Source organism: Xyrauchen texanus, chromosome 33, assembly GCF_025860055.1.
Source record: "Xyrauchen texanus isolate HMW12.3.18 chromosome 33, RBS_HiC_50CHRs, whole genome shotgun sequence".
NCBI lineage: Eukaryota > Metazoa > Chordata > Actinopteri > Cypriniformes > Catostomidae > Xyrauchen > Xyrauchen texanus.
Window position 1 is genome coordinate 33,291,524 of NC_068308.1, and position 23,284 is coordinate 33,314,807.

General features: G+C 36.3%; 1 protein-coding gene across 1 annotated transcript in view; it reads left to right on the forward strand.

Moving 5' to 3' along the window:
* Positions 1-23,284, forward strand: part of LOC127626652 (60S ribosomal protein L38) — a 357,517-nt gene that overhangs the window by 67,714 nt on the left and 266,519 nt on the right. The gene's annotated exons all lie outside the window — the stretch shown is intronic.

Sequence of the window (23,284 nt, forward strand, 5' to 3'; positions counted from 1 at the left end):
TGATAATTTTTTTTAAATCTCTGACTTTTGATTGAAGAGTCTGTATCTTGGCAAATCAGACCACAATTTGAGAAACTGTTGTGGTCTCTTCTGGACTCAAGAGAAGATGCATTTGAGATTACTGGGGTCTTTTTCTCAGGAGAACAAACAAGCAAAACATCTAAGAAGCAACTCCATTAGCTCTACATTTAGTATCATTGCTATCTAGGAGCAACATTTGAGATATATATATGTATATTCATATTATGTATATGTACTGGATATTCATGTATATATATATTTCCTATGGGTGGTTTTGACAGTATGACAGCATTGCAATGTGAAATGACAACTGAATAAAACTTATGGATTATAATAAGCACATTTGCATAGAAAGTTATACAAACCATTTGCTCAGCAGATTACTGAAAGTTCATCCGTATGCAGTTGACAACATAAACGCATGTCTGCAAGTCCACAGATGTAGGAAGCAGGAAACAGATGTTGGAGAATGTGTTAAGTACTTTTTAAATTCATATATAGTCTTGCCTCTTTATCAATTGATGAGTATTTGATTAATTACTGCTGAAATGATGGGTTGAAAATGTTAGTTTGAAAAGGAATGACAATGACTTAATTTAAATATTGAAGACGCAGCACAATTTCAGTTCTAATTGCGTCTGCTAAACTTGATTGCGGTTGATTAGTGAATAAGATGCAGGTATTTGCACTGAAATACCACACGCAAAAGTGTCACATCTGTTTAGTGAATCTGCCACATTGTCTTTCTCATGTTCATGGCAGCATAGCAATAAGTATCTTTTATTCTGAGCTGTTAGCGCACACACTGTGACACGCTGGGCATATACGTAGACTATCACGATTCCCTTGTTGTCTGCCCCGTGTTTCACTAGTCATTGTCACAAACTACACTTCCCATAGTTCCCTGCCCTCATCACTGCCAGCACTCAGTCATTGTTCTCACCTGTGTGTCGTTTAGTCCTCATTACCCCTATGTATTTAAACCCTGTTGTTTCTCTATTCCTTGTCGATCGTTGAATGTAGATGTTTCAGTGTTATCTTTGCCCTCCGTGGATGTTTCCCCAGCCTCTGTTCTTCTTGGATGTCTTTTCGTGTTTTTGTTTTGTTTTCCCATCATGGACGTTTTATTTGTTTCAGTCTTGTTTGTCTTCATCATTGTTTCAATAAAACCGCACTTAGATCCTCACCCCTCGTCTTCCTTCGTCTGCCTTCATAACATAGACACTACTGCTAAGTATGGTTGGCACTCCTCTTTTGAATGCTTAAGTCACCAAGAAATGCCATTAGTAACCCATTTATTTTATGTTATATATTTAAAATAGTAAAACAAGATATTTAATAAGAAATACATAGGGTGGAATATTATCCACAATGAATTGGACTGGATCGTTAATAGCAGGCATCCATTTACACCAAAATGGAGCAAGGTGGTTGACTGATACTAATGATTTTACGATAATATTAAAAGTTAATATATAATCCCAAATACTGGGCCCACCTGGAAATAATTCACCAAATGTGTGATTCACTAAATCCTCTTTAATTCACTAAAATGTTGCTATGGTTTACACAGTGTTGCCAGTAATTCTGACTCCCAGTGTCACTTAAACAGCCTTCCAAACACAACCAGGCAGTTTCATGTAACTGGCATCTCTGGCTGTGTTAATTGACTGGAACTGAGGTATTTTGAAACCACAACAATCGTCCAATCGCATCCACTTATTATAGTAACATGAGATCCAAGACTCAGCTTGTGGGGAAAGGTTAAGACTGGAGGTGGATGGAGAGCGTTTCTATTTATTTATTTATTTATTCAAATAATGAGCAAATACCCAACTGAAAATACCAGCATTAGTTGTAACCAGCATATTTTTTGTTTTGGATGCTGATCATACAGGTTTGTAATGACATGAGAGTAAATTATGACAGAATTTTCATTTTTGGATGCACTATTCCTTTAACCATCAAGTCTTGCCTGGTCAATCAGCTTCAACAGAAAGAACATTTTGGTCAACAGTTTCACCAACTATGTTTTGTTGGATAACAGCTTGCCTATGCTTGTCCACTAGCTCGACTAGCATGAACCTAGTCTAAGGTGGTACTTGGAGCAGGGTATGCAGTGGATTTGTAGATCCTGGAAGATGCTATTGTCTATTTATTGGTGCTGAAAGGTCAGTGTCGGGTGGTATATTGTTTGGGATCTCCAGTGTTTTTGTGTTGAGGCTGGGGGAATCCATGTCTTTACAGAGTACGTGTATGGGTAAGGTTTAAAGTGCAAAGCTCTTCAGCTCACAATCTCTCTCTCCATCTCTCCTCCCCCTGTGAACAGATGAGCGGTTGATCAGCAATCATTCCACTATAAGTTATTTTCTGGAGCACTTTTTTATCCTGTAACCATTCCCCATGCTGAATGCAGTTATTTTCCACCTACACAACACACGTCAAGACAAGTAATTTTTATTTTTATAGCGCTTTTCACAACACACATTTTTTAAAAGCAGCATTACAGGAAATCATACATTAACAAAAAAATAAATAAAAATGAAACTGTAATATCTATAATGTCTTACAGTGATCATTGTGTAGTTTGATTAAATATGATTGTAAAATGTGTATTGAAATTAAAGGTACAATATGTAACTTTTTTTGTCAATGTGTGAACAGCTTGTAACGCAACTTAAACAAATTATCCCTTCCCAGACTTCCTAGATTGCTTATTAAAGCCTGTAGACTAATTTTCATGCGAAGGGAGCGGGTCGATTTTCCCGGGAATATCCAAAGGATGTGATGTTTATGTGCTCTCCTGAGAGCCTTGCCTCAGCGCTTCCGCTATTCAACAGCGTCACCAGACAGACTGCAACACTAGGTAACGCTATCTTAGAGATGGAATCCAGAAATTGTCCGGCTCCCAGCACAACACCAACTCCTACACAAACTCAGAGTAAGCCAAAAAAACGTGATCGTGGTTGAGCGAAAACTAGAGTGAACATCGGCAGGGCATTTGATTCCTAGAGGGACCTTCATTTGGTTTTGGGGATCATAACCAACCCTGAATTGGCGTTCTTCTTATTGGACAGGTAAGCTTACATAACTGTGAAGCATGTGAAATATAGTGCCGTAAGGATTGATATGTGTAATTTTAGCTAACTTGATCTTGTCTGCTAATGCTGACAAATTGCAAGCTACCTTGCTTTGTAACTTTCAAATAATTTCAACGATCTTCTCTTTATTCTAAATGTCAGTATAATGTCAATGTTAATATGTAATTATTCAGCAAGGTATACTACAATAACTCATGTTCAAGATAATGCATAAAGCTCCATTCATTAGTGTAACATAACTTGGTTATTCAGAAAATATATACATTATATTATTATTATAATATTATTAAACAATATTATCGCATTGATATATCAAAATGACAGTTGTGATGGAATCACATCAATACTGAATTGTCAACATATTTATAACATACAGTCTATTTTATAAACAGCTACTGTCATCATCCACCAAATTTAGCTAACAGCTATTGATAAAGCTGACTAGCTAGCTAACGCTGACATAAGCTATCGTATAAATGCAGTCAATGTATCATGGAAATAAAAGTGATTACTTCAAACTACAGTCTTGCTTAATCAGACCTATATCAACACTTTGTTTTAGCCCTGTTCCAGCACTGGAGATTCAAATATAATATATAGTCTCAAAGTTTCTAGTACAACAATCATAACTGTGTAATTTTAATTATGCTGCCTCATCTGTCCCTATGGAGTGTGTGCGCGCTATCACAAGCAACAGGCAGCTGGCAGCAGTTCTCTTAATGGCCACAGGTGTCATTAATAACAAGGTTTTCTGAATCTTACACACCGCATTATTTAAATTATTAAATAATAATTGTATTTAGAACCCCTGTGAGTAAGCTGAAGGTGACTGTGGCAAGGAACACAAAACTCCAAAAGATATTGGTTAATGGAGAAAAATATCCTTTGGAGAAACCAGGCTCACTGTAGGGGACAGTTCCCCTCTGGCTAAACAACATGCATATAATGGCAATATTAGTTATTTGTATAAAGCACAAGTAATGGTTTTAAATGTGTAAATTAAGTAAGCATGAATGTCCTGTCACAGTTTGTCAACACTGTGTTCAAGGACTCTTATTTTGAAGTTTTCCCCTGCACTACGTTTTCCAGAGTCCACTGCCCTAATCACTTCACCAAGTGTATATGTACCTTGTTGTATATTGTTTGTGAATGCATTTATTTCCACTTCAGCGTTTGTTTCCACTTCAGCATTTGTTTCCACTCCTGAGAATGTTCTGCTCCAATATTTATAATTAAAAGATTATAAGGTCCTACTCCTGTGTCTCCTCTCTTCCATTCCTTGGGCACCAAACGTTACAGGTCCAGTGTTTTAAAAACAAAAATAAAAGATTTTTCAGTTAATTTTAAGAATAATGAATAATATCTTTGAAGTCCATCCTGGATAATCTGCAGAAGTTAACATAGATGCATTGTCCTTTGTTAGTTTGCTGATGAAGGCTTTTGTTGACAGTTAAATGATAGTCTATGTATTCCATTTCAAGAGTGTAGTCCATCAATAGACAAAGGTGATGCAGGAAGAGATAAATGATGAGGTGTATCGCAGTATAACCTGCAGGTCATTTTGGTGAGGTTTGGTGGGGTCCATCCTAACTCAAATGTTCAGGCAGTGATATGTGAAGTATCCAATGTTTTACAGTTGAAGTTAGCATCAGTTCCTCCTCTGAAGTAAAATAAAAACTGAAGTAATGTCTGGCTAGCACCAGCTGTAGTTTGTTGTAATCTCTCAGCGACAAGTAGCAGTGTAGTCCGACACCAAGCAGTAACGGAGCTGTATGTAGCAGGCTCTGGTAACCTCGGGATATGAATCCGGTTGAGACATGCAAACAAATAAAACACTATTAGTGTAGATGCTACTCAATTTTATGCAGAGTTATAGATCATGATGGATGTTTCTGGTTCCTGCTGATCGAACTGAAGTAGCCAAATTGTCAGTTGAAGGATAAATTAGATGTATGCCTGGCTAAATAGAATAGTCTTTAGTCTAGACTTAAACTGAGTGAATGTGTCTGCATTCCGAACAGTGTTAGGGAGACTATTAAATAGTTCAGGAACCAATTATGAAAAAGATCTACCTCCTTTTGTGGATTTTGATATTCATTGAATAATTAACAAGCCAGAATTTTTTATCGTAATGAACATGATGAAATATAGCTTGTCAGAAGGTCACTTAAGTACTGTGGAACTAGACCATTCAGAGCTTTGTATGTAGTTAACATAATTTTTTATTTAATACGAAATTTAACAGGTAGAAAATGTAACTACGATGAAATTGGCCTAATATGTTAATAATTATTGGTTCTAGTCAGCAGTCTGGCAGCTGCATTTTGAACCAATTAAAGTTTATGTATTGAACTTGCTGGACATCCTGCTAGTAATGCATTACAATAATCTTGTCTTGAGGTCATGAACGCATTAATTATATATTTTTCAGGTGGAAGAATGCTGTTCTACAAACATTGGAGATTCGATTTTCAAAGGACAGATTGGTATCTTATATAACACCTAAGTTATTTGCAGAAGACGATGTTGTTTTGTTTTGTTGGTCCAATCATTAGTACCTCTGTTTCGTTGGAATTGAGTAGAAGGAAATTTCTGGCCATCCAATCTTTTATTTAATTGATACACTCTGCTAATTTTGAATTTCCTTTGGGTTTAGAAGAAATATAAAGTTGGGTCTCATCGGCATAACAATGGAAACTTATTTCATGATTCCTGATAATATTTCTCATGGGAAGCATGTATAAGTAGAAAAGCAGAGGTACTAAAACTGACAGCTGTGGCGCTCCATCCTTAACTTTTGTTTGATTTGACAATACCTTTTTTACACATACAAAGTGGTAGTGTTCTTATAAATAGGATTTAATCGAAGGGAGGTGACACTATCAAGAGTGTTAGAGAAGACTGTATTTTAGACTGTTATTTTAGTTCTTCTAGACTTTTTGGCTTTGCTGAGAATGTGAGACAATTCTGGATGATTATTAGTGAAGCTATCTTTAATGATTGAAAGAATAGTTCACCTGAACGATAGTGTGGTGTAAATTGAGTGACATTAGCTGATTGTAACAAACAAGAGACAGGTAATGAGCTGAGATGTCATCACTGTGTGGTAGAATTGCTATAGTATCAACATCACCTCCATAAACATACTTAAATCTAGTGTATGATTATTGCAATGAGTTGGTCCTCTCACATTTTGTCTGACTTCGGAATTGAGAAAATCAATAAATGCTAATCCTAGTGTGTCACTTTCATTATCTATGTGAATGTTTAAGTCACCAACAGGGCTGGACTGGTAATCTCGCATACAGGGCATTTTCCCGGTTGGCCGACAAACTTTGGGGCTGATCAGGGGCGGACTGGCCATCGGAAGAACCGAGCGGGCCAGTGGATGAACCGCAGCGTTATGCAGAACGGACCACAAAACGGCGCTGCGATATGCAGAAAAGGACAGTGAACACCACCACCCACCACCCCAATCAACAACTTTTGGCTCACCCCCAGCCATGTAAAATCCCAGGCTGATTTCTCTTCCCAGTCCAGTCCTGGTCACCCACATTTAGTGCTCTATCTATATTAACTACTAAATCATATATTTGCAAATTCAGCAAGGAAACCAGAGTAAGGCCAGGGTAATCTATATACTGTAGCAAGGGCAAAAGATTATAGAGATTTTCTATTTATATCTAACAGTGTCATATTAAGCATAATTAGTTCAAAAGACTTAAACTTATATAATTTCCTCTGAGAGACACCAAAAACGTCCCTGTAAATTGTAGCAACACCTCCTCCTCGACCCTTCAGACGAGGCTTATTTTTATAACAATAACCCGAGGGGTGTAGATTCAATTAAGCTAATATATTCATCCGCTTTAAGTCATGTTTCAGTCAAACAGTGTGCATCCAAACTATCATCTGTAATAATTTAATTTACAATTAGTGCTTTGAAAGGGATCTAATGTTTAGTAGCCCTACCTTTATATGAGGTTTATCTTGGAGTATTGGTGGCGGCGTAGTGGGCTAAAGCTAAAGCACTGAACTGGTAAGCTAGAAGGTTATTAGTTCAGTCCCCACACCCTTCACCATTGTGTCCTTCAGCAAGGCACTCCAGGTTGCTCCGGGGGGACTGTCCCTGTAATAAGGGCACTATAATTCGCTTTGGATAAAAGCATCTGCCAAATGCATAAATGTAAATTTAGTGAGAGTTTTGTGTTTGGTAGTTCGGGAAACAGACACAGTTTCCCTATGATATCTAGGTGATGCAGTCTCTATATGTTGTTGTTTATGTGACATATGTGATGTCTCAAGGCAGCTAGCAAACGTTCTGATTAATCAGTTTTTCTGCTTCCTGACCTGGGCCCCAGTTAGTAAAATACTATCAGTATTCAGACTATGAGCCAAATTACTAGACAGGAGAGCAGCACCTTCCCTGGAAGGATGGAGTCCGTCTCTCTTCAGTAGGTCAGGTCTACACCAAAAACTCTTACAATTGTCTATATATCGTATGCTATTCTCCAGACACCACTCAGACATCCAGCCATTCAGTGACACTAATCTACTATAAACCTCATTACCACAATGATTAGGGAGGGGGCCCAAGCAAATTACAGTATCTGACATTGTTTTTGCTGGGTCACACACCTCTTTAACATTATCTCTAGTGATCTACGACTGGTGAAGCCGGACATCATTAGTGCCGAAAGGAATAAAACTTTTAGAAAATCTACATTTAGAATTAACCAGCACCTGCAAATTTGATCTGATGTCAGATGCCCGAGCCCCAGAAATGCATTTAACAATGTTGGCTGGAGTCTCTATTTCTACTTCCCTTACAATAGAATCACCAATTATAAGTGATCTTTCAAAATGATTCTCAGTGGGTGCATCACTGAGTGGGGATAATCGATTGGTGAGCGAGTATTCCGCAGAGACGTCACCCAGTCGCCCAGTTGCGGGGGCTCTAGAGCAAGAACCAAAGTGTGTGTGTCGCTCTACCTGCATGCGAAACAGTATCTACCAGCTTCTCTTCCTCACTGACCTCCACTAGTGTTTGGATGTGTGTCTCTAACTCATTAACCTTCTCTGTCAGCCTGACTAATTCCTTACATTTATCACATGTGAATCCCTCACTGCTGATGGAAGAAGCTATAGTAAAATTGTTGCATGTAATTCAGGAGGAATTGTTTGTTGTTGTTGTTGTTGTTCTTGAACGGCGAGGGTTTGAGATCGATGTGGCTCCTAATCAGCAGATGTTGGAGATTGGTGCAATAATCAGTGTAAAACACAGTGGAGAAAATGAATTCACGCAGTCAAGACGTGATATTTATACAAGCGTAAAAAAGCAGAAAAAGAAAGAAGAACAAAAAGAGAAAAACCGGTGCACGCAGAATAATACACACATGATGAAACAGTAGAAAAGCAGAATAAAACGAAGCACGTAGTAAAACAATAAAACGATGAACATATAAGAATAAGAATAGGCAATGCTAAACAGGCTAGTAAGCTACAAACACTCTTGCAGCGTGCCATCAGCAACAGCAATCGTCTTCAAAGCCTTGTTTAAATTACTGCAAGTGTGCGTGTGGATCTTCATGTTTTCTTGTATGGTTCTAACAATGGAATATGTTTTCCCTTTAAGATTTTTTGACATAAATAAAAAAAACAAATAAAAACATTTTTGGTGGGAAAAATCATTGGAAACGTTTCTATATGGCATCTATGTACTGCAGAAATGTATCTAAAAGCACAGTTTAAGGAGTGCTTCAGCATGTGTATTAATTCCAATGTTGACCTAAAAAGATTAACAAAATAAATCACACACTTTACCTTTAAAGACTGCCTTTTAATTATAAAAATGCAATATGTTTCTTTTTATTCTAACAATGCAATATGTATTTATTTCTTTAAATAAAAATAAATTAATTAATAAAAAAATAAAAGTGCAGGAAGATATGTTGTCATATGGCAACACCACACCACCTGCAGCTGTACTACAGTACGCATGACTTGAGAACTATTTAATTTCATCAATTATGAAGTGTGTCCCGTGGCAGTTCAAAAGAACTAGCGATGACCAATTTGTGAATGAATTATTCTTTTAAGTCAGTTCTTTCAAGTGAATTGGCCAAACGGGCTAAGAGAACTGTCTGAATCAATTTGTGATTCTCACGGAATCAATTGGAGCGGTATCTCACACAGTAAAACAGCATTGGGATATTTACGAATATAGAGAACAAACATTGTTGAATACAGTTGAAATTTACCTACAATCAACAGAGATAAAAGGCTGTCTTTTGAGAGGTAACTTTGAGAGGTAACTGCAACTTTTGAAGGGGCTGTTCAAACTGAAGGTAATTTGGGTCCACTCAGGCTTTTTTAAAATAATTTTCCATGCAAAAATTCACTTGATGGATGCCTTTTGACAACTGCGTCGTGTTTCACTGTGCTTTTAGGATCTCTCACGGGAGCGTGACGTTTAAAAGAACTTCAGCTGAGAAAACGCTTTCCTTTTCTGTTCTGAATGGTTACTGGAAGAAATGCTTTAGCCAATAGTTACATGAAACCTATACTCATACTTGAGAAAAATATAATACTTCTCCAAAAGTCACCAGAATTGAATGCTTTGGTATTGTTTTTGCAAAAAAAATTATCACGGGGAGCATAGATATAAGGTTGTACAATGCAGATTTCTTTGAGTAGCCTCCTGCAGGCGCCCATGCTAGCAATTACATGTTATATTTGTACTTCCATTCAAACAAATATAAAGATTGGTCTCCCAATAACAATCTCAGGATAAATAGGTTTAAAATCTCATTTGGGTTATCTTAAATTCAGTACCATTGGCTCAGAGTCACAGCAGCCAGCCAGACATAGATTTCTTTTAACTGCTTCCAGTATATGATCAAACAGAGACTATAAATCATTATATGATTTAGTTTAAAGAATAGCATATTCATTAAGTATACATTAAAAGTCCTTTTAATACAGCACATATGGACAGTGTTGAATCAATATCATTTTAACTAGGACAGTGTCTAGCTGTCCGTGATATGATGGCCCTCAGGGATGTAAAGAAATTCATCCAGAATTTAAAAGTTAAATGTTCCCATGAGAGAAGTTTCATTTGTCTGCTTAAATATGAACTATATGAACATTAAAGGCTGCAGTAAAGCAGATGGAGCTTGGGATGATAGTCTCTATAGAGCCACGTGAATATTTATAGTTGAGACACTAGAGATTTAATGCTGTGAGTGTTAAACACGTGACAACTTGTAGAAACCAGTCATTTTGTCTTCATGAGCAATTTCACTAAACACTATGCTACATAAAATTAAAATGCAAGATAAAGAGCATAACAAGAAAGCCTTGGGGCTTGTGTAGCTCAGTGAGTATTGACTACCACCCCTTGAATCCAGGGTGTGCTGAGTGACTCGAGACAGGTCTAATAAGCAACCAAATTGGCCTGGTTATTAAGGAGGGTAGAGTCACATGGAGTTACCTCCTTATGGTCGCTATAATGTGGTTCTCGCTCTCAGTGGGGCATGTGGTGAGTTGGGAATAATGAGAAGCCTTCACATGCGCTACGTTTCTGCGGTAATGTGCTCAACAAGCCACGTGATAAGATGCGTGGATTGACAGTCTCATACGCGGAGGCAACTGAGATTCGTCTTCCACCACCCGGACTGAGTCGAGTCACTACATCACCACAAAGACTTTGGGAATTCCCACATTGGGAATTGGGCGTTCCAAATTGGGGAGAAAAGGGGAGAAAACAAATATAAAAAAATATTTTCTTATTTGCTCTGAAAATACTTCAGACAAGAAGTTTTTTCTACTTGTTTATTTTTCATTTGAACAGTTCAGAGAAAAGACTCTGAAACTAGTACTGAAAATAACATCTTTAAAGCTGAAGTATGTCATTTCTGTAGCACTAGCATCACAAAACAGAATAGCAAACATAATCACTGTTTTCAAGCATATTACAGACAATTCTCTCCATCGTTCAGTGGTTTTACAAAAAGATAGTCCAAACTCAAACCATTGGTCGAGTCAATGTTGCTGGATGAGCTGCTCAAACAAACAGGGAACTGCTTTGATAGAGCCCTTGACATACTTTACCTCTCTAGTTATTTTCTCAGTGCAGAAATGATACACTTTACCTTAACATACTTAAAGACAGTCAGGCCTGAAAGAAAGGGGAGACTAAGGCATTTATTTGTGAAAATCTGTATGTGTATTTATTTTCTATCTAAAAAAAACAGTTAGCATTTTCTCATTTTCCACCATTTCCATGACATTCTACCTGACCTTCCGAAAAGAGCTATTCGTGTGTGTTAAATGTCATGAAGTCTATGTGGCTCATCACCAGGAACACATGACCAGCAACTTGCCAAGTCCAGGTGGAACAGTCAGCCCGAAGAAGTGAGGTAATACTTTGAAGACAGAGAGAGAGGCAAAGTTCTTCAGGATCTTGATCTTGACAGTCCGAGTGCTCTCTAATTGCCAAGTAAGGGAGGCAGAAGTGCTCCCAATTCCACTTTATCCATACATAACTTTCCCAATTAGAGATCCCGGTGGTTCAGAGTCGACGGCTGTGCTGGAGAGATCCGTGATTTAGGCATCAACCAGCAGGTGCACTGCAGCTCATGGTAATTGACACTGAAGAGGGGAAAAACCTGCTCTCTTTCGAGTTCTTTCTCCTTGCAGATAGTTAAGCACCAGACAACAAATCACTAGTTTTTCCTTTGTACTATCACTCATCCTGAAGTTTTTATCTGTCTTCAAATTCTCCAATTCCTTGTATTTAGGCATGAGAGATCATCAATGCTCATGTTCTTTTTGGGAGTGTTTAGGTGCACTAGTTTCTATAGTTCTGATTATAAAACGACACAGTGAAAGTTGCAACACTCGATATTCCACAACAGCTCTGCGAGTGAAAGTATATTTTGTGGGTATCGGTCCATTTTAAAGGTGCCCTTATTGATCGCAAAATATTTAAATAGAAAGAAATTAATAATATATTTTGAAATAAATGGTTTCAAATGATGCGCATGAGCCTGACAAAAAAAAATAGCTGCTTTAAATAAATGCTGGACGTACATTCATAAACATGATCACACGGTAAATCGTCACATTACTTCCAAACGATCACGTACCCTGAAATTAACCTTATTTTCGCTCAAAATGAATTTTTTTCTCCACTGATTATTAGGTTTATTGTTGGTGTTTGGGTCAGGGCATATGGTTAATAAAATATAAATTCCTCTTGACTGTATTACATAATTTACTACTAAAAATATAACTTCTTTTGGCACCACTCTGTAGAGATTTCACCCAGAAAATGAAGCTAACATGTGCGCATTCATTTAACACTTCCAGATTCGGCCACTAGGGGCAGTGATTGGAATTTTAAGCACAGATCAATTTTAGCTGAAGAAATTTCGACCTACTCACTCTAAATTCACAGTGAGATCAGTTTCCATTTATGAGCATTGATATGTTGGGATCAAATATGACTTGCTTTATCTAGATAATTTCCATGTAATTGGATGCATTCACTTGCGGCATAAATTAACTATGGCTGACGGCAAATATTACATTTTTACGGTAACAGCACAAACTGTGAACTTTTGCTGTTCAATGCAAGAAAACCTGTCATGTGGGTTTGGAACAACATGATTGTGACGGAATTTTCATTTTGGGGTGAACTATCCTTTAAGACATGAGATATCAGCAATGCACATTTTTTTTCTCTGGGAGAATTTAGCAGAACTAGTCACAAGAGATCTGATTATAGAATCCTGCCACATGAGTGCATCGCTCGATATTGCAAAACATCCCCGCAAGTGCATATATCTTTCATCGCAATGGGTTTTTATCAGTCCATTTCAAGTGAATATCTGCCTGTAATGTGCAATCCAAGTCTTTATTAGACTTACTAGCTGAAATACGACTGCATATTCTCTGATTTGTCTTGCCGGTCATGGCTGGTTGCACCTGTGAGCTGATTTTCATTTATCTAAATTACCTGTCTGCTTGGGCAGCCACTAGATAGGGAAATATGAAGGTATAAAATCTTCAGTCCTTTCAGTTTATTTTCTATATTCTGTCTCTGGCAATAGAGCAGGCTATAGCACCAATCAGCTTGAAACTGATTTTTCCTCTCTCAAGCATCAAAGATCAGACAAATCAGACTAGTATAGAACCATTTTGTCTATTTCGTTATTCATTTCAATAATTCATGCTCTTGAGGAAAATGATTTCAGGGAAATAGGATTTCAATTACATTGTGGCCGCAGAGGGACAGGTTTAATTTTTTTATTTTGAAAAAAGCTCAGAAAAAGATGGCAACAATAATATATTTGTTTGAAATGTCCCATATATGATGTAAAGGTGAATTTCAGAATATTCTAATAAATATATAGATAAAAAAACTAAATGAACCAAACCCCATAGGACTGAAAGATAGCAGGCTAAAAAGCTAGGCAGTAAAACAATATCTTTACCTGCAGCCAGAAGGGCTCACTGCAGTGCATATAGCATAGGGGGATAATAATTGTCCATGACTTTCTCATCCACTTATCAAGTCTAGCATCCATTAATAAACCAACTATATATTTAGAACTCAGGCAGAACTCCAGTGTGGCAGGTCTGTGGTCAGAGATAAGAAGGAAATTATTGCCTTTTAAAGGTTTTAATGGTTCAGTCAAAAATTAAAGTCCTCATGTGTCTTCAGGTGTCATTCGATAGCCTTTTGTAGGAAATTAAAAACATTTTAAGTTGACTAAATAATAAAAAATGGTATGCGTTGGCTCATTCAAAAAGGTAAAATGTTTACTCATATAGAGAAAAATAAATTAACCAATGAAGAAGGTTAGTACGTTGCCTTTGAGCCCTTTTAACTTTATATTAAATAATCATGTGAAGACAAAACAATTTACACAATGGAACTATTAATTACTCAACACTGTTTGTATACGAACAGTCATGTACATGAAACCATTTAGTTATGAAAAACAAATTATTAATACAATTTTATCTACTTTTTTTAATTGTATTTTCCATCCAAACAGAAAAAAGATAGATCATAAAAAGGCTTAATTGTTTAGCATGTTTGATTCTGAAGAAGGCCAATTTTTTTGATTTCGTCAATTATTGATCCAGGGGTTAATAATTCCTAAGGTAATATACTCACCCCGCATCCAGTGGTTTCTCAGAAGTGTTTGACAGCGAGACAACAACCGGCAAATGTAGGAAAGCTCAGCAACATTAGTTATGGTTAGTAAGACTATAGGTTGGCAGAGGTTCAGTTAACAACTTTATTAACAAGCTTTTATCTCTAAATGTAAAGCAATTGAAACGCTGTTCTGGATGAGAGTCGTAAACATATACAAAATGTATTAGTGTGTAATAAGAATAAATTTGTGTACCATGGAGAAAAGACTAAAATCTGGGTTTTGAACGATTGTTCTTCGATTTGTCCTACCCCAAACCTAAAACTTAACCTAACCATAAAGTCTAACCCCTTACCAAAACCAAAAATCTAACCATGATGTTATTAGAAAAATAACTATAGTGTACCACGGAAGAAAGAAAACATTGAGGGAAGCACGTTACATCTTATGGAAAGTTAATCAGTAATATGTATTACATAAAAATGGAATGAGCAAATAAATCTTTTCACTGATGTAATCTTTCTTTAAATACAATTTTGGATAGGAGGCTAGCTAAAATCTGATGCCAGTATTGAACCAATTTGAAATACTGTTTGTTGATTGGTTGGTCTATGGGATTAAAATCCGTAGCATTTCATCTGAGCCAGGTTATACGGATTATTATTAGTTGTCATGAGACCTTGTGGATAATCTTCCCCTGCAGCAAAGCACTGAAAATGTACAAGTTAATAATACTAAGAGTTTCTGTGAATAGCAACCTAAATTGCTGTATATTCCTCACAAAAATCCATTATTTGCTTCAGAATACAGTGATTGAGACGTACGGACTACTATTTCTGTGCATTTTGCCTTTTTTGGAGCTTGACAGTCATGTCTCAGCATGGATAAGATCTTTGAGAAGATTCTTTAAAAATGTGCCTTTAGTGGTCAGCAGAAATAAAAACAGAACACGGGTTTAGAACAACATTGAGGTGGGGGCTTGAGTATTGACGCTGTCTACCACCCCTGGAGTCGCGAGTTCGAATCCAGGGCATGCTGAGTGACTCCAGCCAGGACTTCTAACCAACCGAATTGGCCCAATTGCTAGGGTGGTTATAGTCTCATGGGGTAACCTCCTCGTGGTCGAGATTAGGGGTTCTTGTTCACAATGGGGCATGTGGTAAATTGTGCAAATGGATCGTGGAGAGTAGCATGAGGCTCCACATGCTTGGAGTCTCCACAGTGTCATGCACAGCAAGCCATGTGATAAAAGGCATGGATTGACTGTCTCAGAAGCAGAGGCAGCTGTGGAAAAAGCTTTAACCGCACCACCACGTGATTAACCGTGCCACCACAATGACCTAGTAAGTAGTGGGAATTGGGCATTCCAAAAGAGCAGCTGCAGTCTGCTGGGCCCCCCTCTCTCCATCAGCCCTTAATTACTCCTGAGAAGGGCTTGAATTTAGTGATTAACTCCATCAAAAATGTTTTAATGAGTATTCATGTTTAATCATGCATTTTTGTGTGGTTAACCACATGTTAATTGTGGTTGTGCGCACTTGCATGTGTGTGGGGGCAAATGTAAGTGTGAGATGCAGGTGTGAGAGATACCAATTTTTTTTCTCAGTTATTTATTTTGCTTTCACATTTGAGAAGTTGTTGCCTTGTTTTTTCTTGTTATGTCTAATTTTAGAAATTCAATTTGGAAATATAATAAGAACCATGCGGCTTTTGGTTGAGAGCATGCATGAAATAAACGTAATTGTTTGTGTTTCCAGATACTTTATTCCCCAATCACATTTTTCCATTTTTTTCTCAATTATCTCTTCGAAAATAAAGGTTCTGTTTTCTGGAACAGCTACACACACACTCAGCAGATGCACACGTAGAGAGAGAGACTGGAGAATAATTAGATCTGACATATGTATTATCATTCTTAATGCTTCTTTTCCCAAATTGATTACAGCTCTCATTTTCATAGAAATAGTTTGAATATTTAAGACAGAAGCTCTCTGCTAATGCTGCAGTGGGAATCTCTGGTGCTCATGTGGATATGATCATGTCTTTCACAGATTTCTCATGCATTATATATATATATATAGAGAGAGAGAGAGATTATTTGTGCTTATTTGTGTATGTTTCTCTTAATGTATTGGAAGGTGTAAAAGAGCATGTAATGAACTATATCTAGGCAGTGTATCAAGTTCATAAACCAAGTTGATTCTGCACATCTTACATACAGTTGAAAAAAGACATTTCAATAAACATGCAGCATGCATCGTCACTTAAAATGATCTATGTTTGAACAAATCCCTTACCCTAAGTCTTACACTTTGGCACAGCATAAACTGAGCTATGGAACATTTTGTCTTTTTTTTTTTTTTGAGCAAATGTATGCTATTCATTTATTTATTTTTTTTGCCTGTTGTGTGATAAAAAGGGATAAAAAATAGACTTTCAATCAAGGAGGGACCCAGTATATCTCAGGGGTGGGGCCCCTTTGAGTTGGGTTAACAAGCATCCCCCAAGCAACCACTCAGATCACCATAGCAACCAGAGAGCAGCATGCTTAAAACCACCAGCCTCAACAGCTGCATAGCAATGCCCTTGCAACAACCAACAACTTACTAGCATCATGGAGATGACTTCTGCATGGGCATGCACCATGTATACTTTCTTTAGAAAATGTTAAAGTCTAGTTTAATACTATGTCAATAATATCAAACATATAGGCCAACTGAGTTATTAATAGTGAATAAGATAGTTGAGGGCACCGAGTGGGGTGCAGTTGGTGTGTTAGTTAAATTTTTAAGATATAAGTTTGTTTTCTTTTTTTTGTTTGTTGTTTTTTTTGTCAGAAATTGGAATTTTAGCCTGAGATATTTAATAGATAAACCTGAATATTGAAAATTGAATGATCTTCTATTTGGAAATGTGGTTGTGTATGGCCTGATTTTAAAAGATATGTATATATGTATAAAGATATTTTACCGTGTTCTTCTAATGGCTACATAAGTTCAGGGTCTTTGATCTTGCTTGTATTCACAATTGTACAGTGTGCATACACTTCTGTGTGTTTGAATAGACACTGAAACATACAAAATCAACATAATGACAGCATCTAAAAATGTAAACACTTTTACACTATATATGAAATATTTAGAGACGTATAACTTTACAAATCATCTGAAGACTTGATAAAGACTATGAGTGCTTCTCATTTCTAAAATTGTGTATCCTTGTTTCCTTTCCTTGTATCCTAGCTTCACCCTATTTGGAAATAAGGAAAGGATGCAAGAAAGAAAAAAAAAAAACGAGGAGGGAGAAATTGAAGCAAAATGTATTTTAGCGTCATTTAAGAGCCGTTTTTCCACAGCTGCATTACCTCCGAGCGCTTGCTATTATGTTTTTGAAACTTGATTTATTGTTAGTTTCATAATAAAAACCTAATAATTAAATATTTAATTAATTGAATATGTGACAATTATGGCTTATTTAAACTGCAAATACAAAAATATTATTAAAACTGTAGTGTCTGATGTAAAGGGGAAGAGAATTTATGCATATGTCATGTGCTTTGACATAAAAGTCTTATGCATAGGATGCATCTGTGCTTCATCACTCAAGCTTCCTCGGGAAGCTTCCTCTGTCTTTGACTCCTTGCAGTGCATTTAGACTGTTTATATGTCCTTAATGATGGCAGATTTTGACCAGTTTATGGGTCAGGGATGGAGGAGAGAGGAAACCAGGATGCACAATTTAAGAAATTAAAAGCACTGATCTGAAATGTATTAACAATTAGTAAAAAGCGAGTACCGCTGTAGGTTAATGTAGTAGTGTTAAAAATGTAGAAATTATAAAAGTTATGAATTAATTTGTAATTGTAACCAGATGGGACAAATAAAAGTAAAGTCTCAAGTATCAATGTAGCAGTGTAACATAAACATGCTTCACTCATTTACTGGTTTGTTTGACCGATCTGTTGCAATCATAAAGCACAGAATGAAACCGTTTTAAAGCCAAATATGGTGAATTACAAATAATTTCTTTAAAAAACTTTTTTTCAGATTACTTTACTGATAACGTCAATAAAAAGTAATCACATTACTAATTACTTTACTTTAAGTTTTAACTTTCTGAAACACTCTTCCGCTCAATAATTTCAAAATAATGTCTATATTTATTTCTTGTTCATTTTTACACACAAGTCATACACTCAGCACCTCACATTTCTCCTTCACAATGATTTGTTAGTGGGCCAAAATTCAATGTATTTTACATAAATAATATGAAGTAAATAAGCATAACCATATAATGTACTATATAGTAATTAAATTAATTTAATTGAAAGTCAGTAACTGTAATCTGATTACAAGAATTAGAAATGTAATGCATTACAATACTTTTTTGACTAGAAGTAATTTTATTTTAGTAACTAATAACTTTTTAATTGTATTACACCCAACACTGAATGTGATGCCATTAAACATATGTAATTAATCAATCTATTTTATTATATTTCATATTGAATCAATATTCTATAAGTGCAATACTATGTAAATCTCAACAGAATTCATAAATATTTGCACATCTCTAAATGTGTTCATGCCGTCAATATGTTGAAATTTTACGTTTCAGTGTTTATTCAAGTGCACAAACATGTACAAGTACCAGAACCACAGATTACAACCAACGAATACTAATGAGATGTTGTTAAATTCATGTTTGTGTAGATATGTTGATAGCCACTCATTTCAGAGAGAATTTTAAATCATCATTTATTTTACGAATATAATGAAGACAGTCACTTCCACTCTTAAATACACATACACTGATTTATCCAACATTTCTTAAAAAAAATAAAAATAAAAAATCATAACAGATAGTCATGCTCATCGCTAATTAGGATGATCATCATATAATCCAGCAATAAAACACAACAATGGAGCATCATTTAGAACAGCACAAGTACATCCTTCTGCTGTCAATCTATGGCACTGATATTAGTCTGAGAAAAGCAGTGAATAAAGGCACAGATAACATGACATGATGCAGGTTACAACTGCATCTCTTTGATGAAGCCAGGGAAACATTCATAGACCTACTGAGGATATCCTCCCTGGCATCTGCTCTTATGATAGCAAAATCTAAATTCTTTCTCCTAGACAGCATTGAGATTAAATACAGAACAATATATATATATATTTTTAATTTTTTAATTGAATTATTCCTTTAAATCTCATGAGCTATAAAAGAGCAATCTCTCAGCAATGAAACCTTCCACTGGAAGAGTGCACGTCGCTGTTTAAAATAAAACGTATCTCCAAAGAGACACTGTCCGTCTGCAATCAAGAAAAGAACCGTCTGCAACAAGTTGTCTGAGTTCAAACCAGTCTCCACCACTCTCTTATCACTCAAGCCAGCCAGAAATAAAGGCATTTGAGGAAGCGGATGAGAAATATACTGATGATTGAAGAAAGCATCATCCTGAAGACAATCAGTTCCAAAGTGCTGATGAAGTCCTTCCTCCGTCTCTCAATCTTCCTATCTTCTCCTCTTCCCTGGCTCACACATATATTTCTACAGTATTCTCCTGCAGTCTAACTATATTCTCTCATCTTCAAGTCAATAAAAGGACAAACAGATGGTTGCTTTTATAAATTTTGAGGGCTTGAGTGTAAAGAGATTTGTAAAGGGAGAAAAGTTCTTTTGTACCTCTAGCGATTAGTGTATCATACCACCATTAAGACTAAATTCCTTTATTAAATAGCCTGATAATAAAACCTCTTGTGCTCATCAAAGATTAATCATGTCTTCTAAGGCTTAAATGATTCATTGGCCTCACTTTTTCTCTCTGTGGGTGTAAAGTTGTCCATCGCTCCATGAGCTGAGGTCAACTGCTGAAGCCCTTCTTGAGCTTCTATAAAAGCATGGAACATTATATGAATTAAATATGAATTAGAGTGATGATTTCCACCAGAAAAGACCAGCGCTAATGCCTTAAAAGATTTAAATAAAGGTAACTGCTGCTGAGATATTACTTCTTGCAGGGTCTTTGAAGGCAACATGAAAATTCTTAGAGTCTATTTACCTTCTTAAGAAAATGCCCTGGGTTCAATGCAAGTGAAATAAACAGAATCTGTGGCATAGTGTTGATTAACCTTTTCGCACACGAGTTTCTCCTGTACTGGAGCATGGGATTTAGAGTTCCCAGCACCGGAAGTGGTTAGAATGAGTGACGGACGGAATGGGAGAACTGACTAGTTTGTTTATTCTTTGTTTGACGTCAGAAGACATGGCAGCATCACTGGATCAAAACAGTGCTCTTCGACAGTTATGGCTTTAAACTTTTATTTAGTGATTGTTTGAATGAAGATATTGTGATGTTGAAAAGACTATTTGAGCAGCTGGTTCATTATGAAAACTGCTTCAATCCCTCTTTACTGGTAAACAGTAGGAGTGTGCAGTGAAGCCATCATCTGTATTTATATCTGTATCTGTTCATATGACATAATTATCTGTCGCTGTATTCGGATAGAACCAAGTGTGGGCGGGGCTTAAACCGGAAGTGCGTTACAACTAAAGTCTGAAGGCAGAAGGTGTCAAGCAAAATGTGCCATTTTACAAAAATTTTATAAATACAAATTCAAACATTAAAAGTAATGAAAATAAAATCAATATAGCCTAACAACAGGTGAAAGTCCCGTAAGTCTATCAGGAATTTTTATAATAAGATTATTATTTAGTTAAATATTTAGTCTTCTGCATTGTTTAGTATTATTTTCATTTTTTGTCTTTATAAACTCATAAAATTTTATAAATTGATCTATTTCTAAAACAACGATCGTTTGACACAAATCCCTCTTACTTTTCTAGGCAAATGGCAGATACTTTAATTAAGAAATTAAAATAAAAGTTGGTTCCCATTGTTCAATTTGTGCTATTTCACAGTTTTCTTTGACTTTACTATTTACTATTTAAAAGGTAACACTTTACTACAATAAGGTTCCATACATTAACATTAGTTAATGCATTAGGTATCATGAACTAACAGTGAACAATTTATATATTTGTGTAGCATTTCATAATCTGTGTTAATTTTAGTTAATACAAAATACAATAAAAATACCATATTTAAACAAAATAAAAATAGTAGGTGTGCCCAAAGGTTTGACTGGTTGTGTACATTGAGTGTTTTATGGCATCTGCGAGTGTGGTTACAGTATGAAGTCAATTCCAGTGAGGACCCTCCTGTCTAAAATTGATAACAAAACCCACACAGGCAGAAATTTGAAAACTGAAAACTGAATTTCCAGCCAACTGATAGGGTGGTAATAAACTTTTGCTATTTTAAACCATTATTACACGACAAAAAATTGTTTTTATATCTAAAAAGATTTCCCAAGGTACTGGCTTGTACGGGGCTAAACCAAGTCACAGCATATAAAAATACACCTAAAGAAGAAAGCCGCATTCAAAAATGAAAGACAACATGCAATCAAAATGGGTCCTGCTGACTTGATACACTACATGTTCTTGGGCATACTATGCACAATTCATCAGTGCAAATTATTCCATTTAATATTTTTTTATTTTTTTGAAGAAGTGTTCTTGACTGCTATTTGCAGCAGCAAAGTGTCCTGATGTCATTTAATTCCAATGAGAGTTGGCAATTTCTGGTGACCACTGCTGATGCAATGAGGTTGAACAAAGATCTACTCTATGCAAATGAGCAGTGACTACCAATGGGAGTGCAGCCAGTGATCCACAGTCTGATTCAGTTGAATACTGCAGTCAAATAGGAATGCTTTCTAACAACCAACAGCACAGACTTGGCAAACTCCAGCAATTGCATCGATGTTTGAGAACAGACTAATTTGAAATGACTTTCCTTTTTCGGCTGACATCATCTTGGCCACATGGTTGGGACAAATAATGCCAACTAAAAGACAAATAGCTATTTAGCCATTATTTTAGGCAACTTCCTAAACTACTCTCTGATCAAGGCATCAAGGCAAACATAATATCAGATTCTCCATGCACATATACTGTATGGACACACATAATAAGACACATGCAACATACAGGCTCTTTAGTTTTCAAAGACAGTGGTCAGACAAAAGCTGGCGTTATTGATTGAGCTTGTGTTCTGATAGCCTCTCTCTGCCCGCGGTCACACCCTCTTTGTGTTCTGCAGACGCTCTGAAACGCCAGCAATCGATACAACAGCGGCTGCTTATTCTCTAACCTGAGGCTTCCTTTGTTGTTGATTTTTCTTTTTCAGTTTCGGCTCAATGAAACAGATCTGAACTTTAATAAATATCATCTAGTGTTCAGTTAAGGGAACACAGGGAGGCGTGGTGTATAAAGTGTGGGAATCCAAACCCTCTTAGTCCATTAAATGTGTATGATTTTTTTAGTGAATCATGATTATTTAATGCATTGACAACTATGCCAGCAACACTTTACAATAAGGTTGAATTTGTTAACATTAGTTAACTACATTAGTTAACATGAACTAACAATGAATAATATGTTTACAGTACTTATGAATCAAGCAAAAATTTTCACTCTCCATCTGACCCTTAGAATTAAATTGGCTGTTTGTGTGTTTGTTTGTTTGTTTTTGTTTTTTCACTGCTTTGCCTTTTAGACCATGTCAACACCCTATGATACAAAATCTGGCTTATGCACAGGCTGCAGGGTTGCAGTCACAAATATTTTGCATTGTCCCATTAATAAAAGCTTCTTAAAGCTTAAAAATATACTCCAGCCGCTCATTTCTAATGCAAGGATTCGTTTGAAGGATATGCAGAGGGGCAAGTGCTACACCTAGTCAGGAACAGTACAAATATTTGGCAAACTTTCCTGCATTTTAGTTTCATCGTTATTTATTCCGGCATTCAGGAATAATAGTATATATCCTACTTTCTCCTTAATAACTAACTGTGCTGGAGTGGGACAGGTTTCTGAAAACAAAAAAGGCATAGTTGACATCAACGTGTAGGCAGT